The following is a 6,115-nucleotide window of genomic DNA, read 5'->3' as shown; positions in this document are numbered from 1 at the left end:
AAACTGAGCAATCTTGAGGCCATTTCTGAAGTTGGGTGGGAGGGGGGGGGCATGGCATGGCATGGCATGGCATGGCATGGCATGGCACGCTTCTCCCGACCACCTCACTGGAAGTTCAAATGTCAGATGAACTATGCTCAGTTGTAGTATGAAAGACATCTATATAAAATTATATTTTAAGACCGAAAGGGAACACTTTTGCTCAATCCTATCACTCAAATTTTGTCACTGTACGCTTTGTGGCACTTTCGGCAGAGTTTGAACCAACTAATTTCTTTAAATTTTGTACACAATCATACCGGCGCCGGCTGTTGTGCGCCACAAACATTCACTTCAATGGCAGCGAAACTCACCAATCGATCATCCAACGAAAAGAGAACCACTTCAATACACGCTTGCTGGAGTTCTCACTCGGTCTCAATCATTCAAAATTATATAACGTGTTTATTATAACAGTTGTTTCGCATATTTGTTCCTCCTTTTCATTGCGAACCTGCAAAGATAACACACCATAGCCCGCCTTGTTTTTAAGCTACATTACCGTGAGGGATTGGGGCAAGCTATCGCCAGGCTCCCACCAGGCGCAGAGTTTTAAGGATTTTTTCAGCAACATTTAAATCATAGAAAAAAACCAGGAAAGATTTATTACTCGACGTTTCGGGGTCATCGTGACTCCATTATCAAGAGACTAGTTTAAAAACATGCAAATAAGGAAAGGTACAAGAATAGCATAAATTAGACTGAACGGCTTAAACAAACACCTTGGCGCGGATGGAATCCGTTTGCACGTTCAGTGTTGGCTTACGCATGCGAATATACAACATTTCATTAACAAGGCAATCAAATTTGCCGTTACATTTCGTGATGACGTTGAATTGCTCGATCAAGCGTTCAGGCATTTCACTATTGTGCTGGAGGTGGTAGTGTTTGTAGATAGAAGATGATTTCCTTGTGTGCCCTTCTACGCGCTCGTGTAAGTGACCACGAGTATAGCCCACATACCCTGCATCACACAGGTTACATTTAAATTCATAAACGACACATCTCTGCATTATGGGACTCGTTACCCAACAGCAGTCCTTGTACACCCCGACTGTTCAGGTGCCCCGTTAGGCGGGGAGCGCTTCCGGGGGGCCAGGTTCGATTCCTGGGCGATTTTGGCGTACTGGTGTACCCTCCTTCAGGCGTTACTCGGCGGAACCATTGCACTCCGGTTCCGTTAAGTATATATGTCGTCCGGCCGTTGCAGCACTGACCATTGCACTAAAGGGTCCGTGGCCGGGGGCGCCTGAAAAACAAAAAAAAAACAATAGGGGGCTTAATTTCGTGTTGCTTAAGCTGTTGATCGAGCTTAGGGCTAACGAACACTGGTTGGACAGTCACGCTTAACTTCGAGCTTAGACTGTTCAGTTGTTGTTTAACATGATTAGCTGACGACTGGTCCTTGAAAGGTAACACTAATCTCACAGTCTCCGATGGTACGTCTGGTGATGGACAGGGTTCTGCAGATGAAATCCTTCTCTCAACGAACCGCTTGATTGTAGTTTCAACCAGTGGCTTTGGGTATTTCAAGTTATGAAAAACCCCTCTAAGGCGGTCACATTCCTCGGAGAAGAAAGACCAGTTAGAAGATAATCGATAAGCGCGATCCACCATGGTGTTAACTAGGCTGCGCTTGTACTTAATGTCAACATGACTCTGGAAATGCAGAAGGAGACCCGTGTTGGTTCTCTTGATGTAGACCTTACTCTCAATCTTTGGTGCACGGTTAAGCAGTTCAGTTCCTAGAAAGGGAAGGGATCCTTCCCGTTCGACTTCCATGGTAAACTGGAGGGAGGAATGGGTAGAGTTAAGGGTGTCTAGAAACTGGCCAGCGGTCACCCTATCAGGCATTACGGTCAGGGTGTCATCGACGTACCTCCGGTAATAGCGCGGAAGTTGACCGTGTCGTTCGAGGTTTTCCTCAATCGAGCACATGAAGACGTTAGCCAGCAACGGTCCAAGGGGTTCTATGGGTTCTCCCCTTGGACCGTTGCTGGCTAACGTCTTCATGTGCTCGATTGAGGAAAACCTCGAACGACACGGTCAACTTCCGCGCTATTACCGGAGGTACGTCGATGACACCCTGACCGTAATGCCTGATAGGGTGACCGCTGGCCAGTTTCTAGACACCCTTAACTCTACCCATCCCTCCCTCCAGTTTACCATGGAAGTCGAACGGGAAGGATCCCTTCCCTTTCTAGGAACTGAACTGCTTAACCGTGCACCAAAGATTGAGAGTAAGGTCTACATCAAGAGAACCAACACGGGTCTCCTTCTGCATTTCCAGAGTCATGTTGACATTAAGTACAAGCGCAGCCTAGTTAACACCATGGTGGATCGCGCTTATCGATTATCTTCTAACTGGTCTTTCTTCTCCGAGGAATGTGACCGCCTTAGAGGGGTTTTTCATAACTTGAAATACCCAAAGCCACTGGTTGAAACTACAATCAAGCGGTTCGTTGAGAGAAGGATTTCATCTGCAGAACCCTGTCCATCACCAGACGTACCATCGGAGACTGTGAGATTAGTGTTACCTTTCAAGGACCAGTCGTCAGCTAATCATGTTAAACAACAACTGAACAGTCTAAGCTCGAAGTTAAGCGTGACTGTCCAACCAGTGTTCGTTAGCCCTAAGCTCGATCAACAGCTTAAGCAACACGAAATTAAGCCCCCTATTGTTTTTTTTTTGTTTTTCAGGCGCCCCCGGCCACGGACCCTTTAGCGCAATGGTCAGTGCTGCAACGGCCGGACGACATATATACTTAACGGAACCGGAGTGCAATGGTTCCGCCGAGTAACGCCTGAAGGAGGGTACACCAGTACGCCAAAATCGCCCAGGAATCGAACCTGGCCCCCCGGAAGCGCTCCCCGCCTAACGGGGCACCTGAACAGTCGGGGTGTGCAAGGACTGCTGTTGGGTAACGAGTCCCATAATGCAGAGATGTGTCGTTTATGAATTTAAATGTAACCTGTGTGATGCAGGGTATGTGGGCTATACTCGTGGTCACTTACACGAGCGCGTAGAAGGGCACACAAGGAAATCATCTTCTATCTACAAACACTACCACCTCCAGCACAATAGTGAAATGCCTGAACGCTTGATCGAGCAATTCAACGTCATCACGAAATGTAACGGCAAATTTGATTGCCTTGTTAATGAAATGTTGTATATTCGCATGCGTAAGCCAACACTGAACGTGCAAACGGATTCCATCCGCGCCAAGGTGTTTGTTTAAGCCGTTCAGTCTAATTTATGCTATTCTTGTACCTTTCCTTATTTGCATGTTTTTAAACTAGTCTCTTGATAATGGAGTCACGATGACCCCGAAACGTCGAGTAATAAATCTTTCCTGGTTTTTTCTATGCCTTTGCTTTAGCAAATCCCTGCTGATCAAACATTTAAATCAGGACCTTTTTTGAAAGCTTGTCCAACATTTCATTAAGTTTGGCATTTTTAGCTGTTTCCTCTCCTTAATCCATAATTGAAACCTTATGGAAATAACGGCACTCAACTGAAATTATCTAATCGCATCTAACAGTTGTATTGCCCTTATAGTGGTCTCTTGGTTTTTACACGATAAAATTTTGTTTGTTGTTGTGTACACTTATCCTAGATGATTCAAGTTAGGGAAGGGACTTCTTCAACGGAAACAAATTAAACACTCGAGTATTTCATTTATTAATAGAAACAGCAGAGACCATATATACTTTCTGGTAGCTTACTGAATTATCTCAGATTTTCCTTCAGTATGCCAGCTATATTTTCCACGCGCGCTTTCCCTGAACTCCAAGTTCTCACATTAAATTCAGCGCAAGTTAATTTTCTCATGACAAATAAGCAGTTATATCGAACTGCACGCCATAAATCATCAGTATAGGATACAAAATCGAAGTGCATTATTTTAGATGCTGTGTAATTTTCTTTTAGTATTTAACATGAAACAATATTGGACAATTATGATATACATGCCTACCTCGCTCCCCTGCAAAACTACACATTTAGTATTGTTATTTTTGAAGAGCAGAATTGGTGGTCCCTCATCATCCCACGTTCTGCTTCACCGCGAATAGCAAAGCCACGAAGCAACAAATTAGTTTTCAAGTAAGTTGGACGGGAGAAAAACATCCAAGCAAAATGACGCGTGGTACAGTTTGTTGCAATTTACAGTCAAAAGAAACCAAGATATCGCGCCAAAATTCCCCCTAACATCCGTTCGTTCGTGTTAGTGCTGAACATGTCACAACAGGTGCTGCGCGAAAAGTAAGCGCACGCCCTTTTCTGCTCTGATTAGCAGGAGTCGGGCAAACAAAAGTCGATTTCAAATTCATTGTGGTTAACTAGACAATCTTTAATATGCCAAGTTTTTGTAAAAAAAAACATAAGAAACAACCCATGCCAGGGTCATGCGAATTCACTGAAAACTACGGCGAAACGTTGGAAATAATTTGGTCAGAAAAGTACGACTGCCATGGGCTTGAGATGTAAATCTGTTTTTCAACTGTTTGTCTTCTAATGTTGCGATAAAGAATCCAACGATATTACTTAACAGATTTTTCCTTTTTTTTCTTCGTTTCCATAAATGAATGGTCATAAAAAACTTGTAATGCCTTGTTGTTTTCTGTAGACCAGGAACCCTTTTTTCGTTGGTAAAGGACGTGTTAGTGAAGTGTACAACAAGCACAAACGAGATAATCAATGTACCCTGCAAGACAGGCGCGATTTTAGCGGGCGAGTGCTCAGTGCTCGTATTATCTTAGTGAAGATTACAGCTGCCATCTTTGACTTTTACAGCAGCGGTTAGCTCAATTGGTTAAGCGCCGGACTGTTGTACGGGAGGTCGAGGGTTCGAGCCCCGGCCGGACCAGCACTCCGAGGTCTTAAAATAATTGAGAAGAATATGCTACCTTTCTATAACATCGATCAAGAAATGGTTAGATATTCTAGTCTTCTCGGATAGGGACGAATAAATGGAGGTCCCGTCTCCTGCAACTATTAATTAGTTAATTTGGTTAGGCAGGGGACGTTAAAGAACCCACTTCACGAGATTACTGTGATGTGGTCTAGCCTGGTTACTGGGAATAGGGGGGAGGGGGCATCTGTTATATTCGCTTTCATTTGATTGTAAACTGCTTAGCAGTCTGGTAAAGTCCCCCGTACAGTGTTGTAAAGCGCCATGAGTTTAAGATATGAGCGCTATATAAATACAAATTATTATTATTATTATTATTATTATTATTATTATTATTATTATTATTATTATTATTATTATTATTATTATTATTAAGAAAAAGAAATATGTACCAAGAGGGTGGGCGACGGTCAAAAAGAAGGAGACTAACTTCAAATCGATCATGGCCGATCGAATAGACGATCGCTTTAATAAGACGCCAGTCTGAATTTCAGCCCGCGCCCCCCTTGGGGTAAAGGGAAGAGACGGCTGAAATTCAGACTAATAAGACGCCTGCTTCAGGGCAGACTATAATCAATGGTAAGGGACCGTGACTGTCTAACAGAGTATTAAGAGGGCGGGGGGGAGGGACTACAGACAATTGACTGCGAAGGGGTGGGTATCATCAGAACGCTTCAGAGCTGTAAGAGAGGGTCCAGGTAAATCTCATTGTGACACGACACAAAATCCTCTGGCTCCTCCCCCTCCCAAGGCGATACATAATAGGGACTTTCAGGAGACCACCACGGCGACGGCAACGAGAATGTGGAAAAACAATAGATCTAATTGGCAGAACAATAGCTCAGCAGGTGCGTTTTAAAACTTTGTACATTTCTTAGCCGTCCTTTGCAAAACAACAACGTGAAATCACCAAAATTAGCGTCCTCTGCGAACCGAAACCGCGGCGGCAAATTATTTTAATTTACATTCGGAACTTAGCGCTACTTTTATGCGTTATGTTGAGTTTGAGGTCTGGCGCCCTATGAGACGGTAAACACATGCAGCCATTTTCGAAATTCTAACTAAAAGTAGAAACTTATTTTTCAATCGACGTCTTCCGTGGCGTTGCCGTCGTGACTGCTTAAGTTCCCTTCTAACTGGTCCCTGGAAACAATAAAACAATG

The sequence above is a fragment of the Stylophora pistillata genome, chromosome 8 (genome assembly GCF_964205215.1).
Source record: "Stylophora pistillata chromosome 8, jaStyPist1.2, whole genome shotgun sequence".
NCBI classification, from domain to species: Eukaryota; Metazoa; Cnidaria; class Anthozoa; order Scleractinia; family Pocilloporidae; genus Stylophora; species Stylophora pistillata.
Note: the sequence above shows the minus strand (reverse complement) of the source record.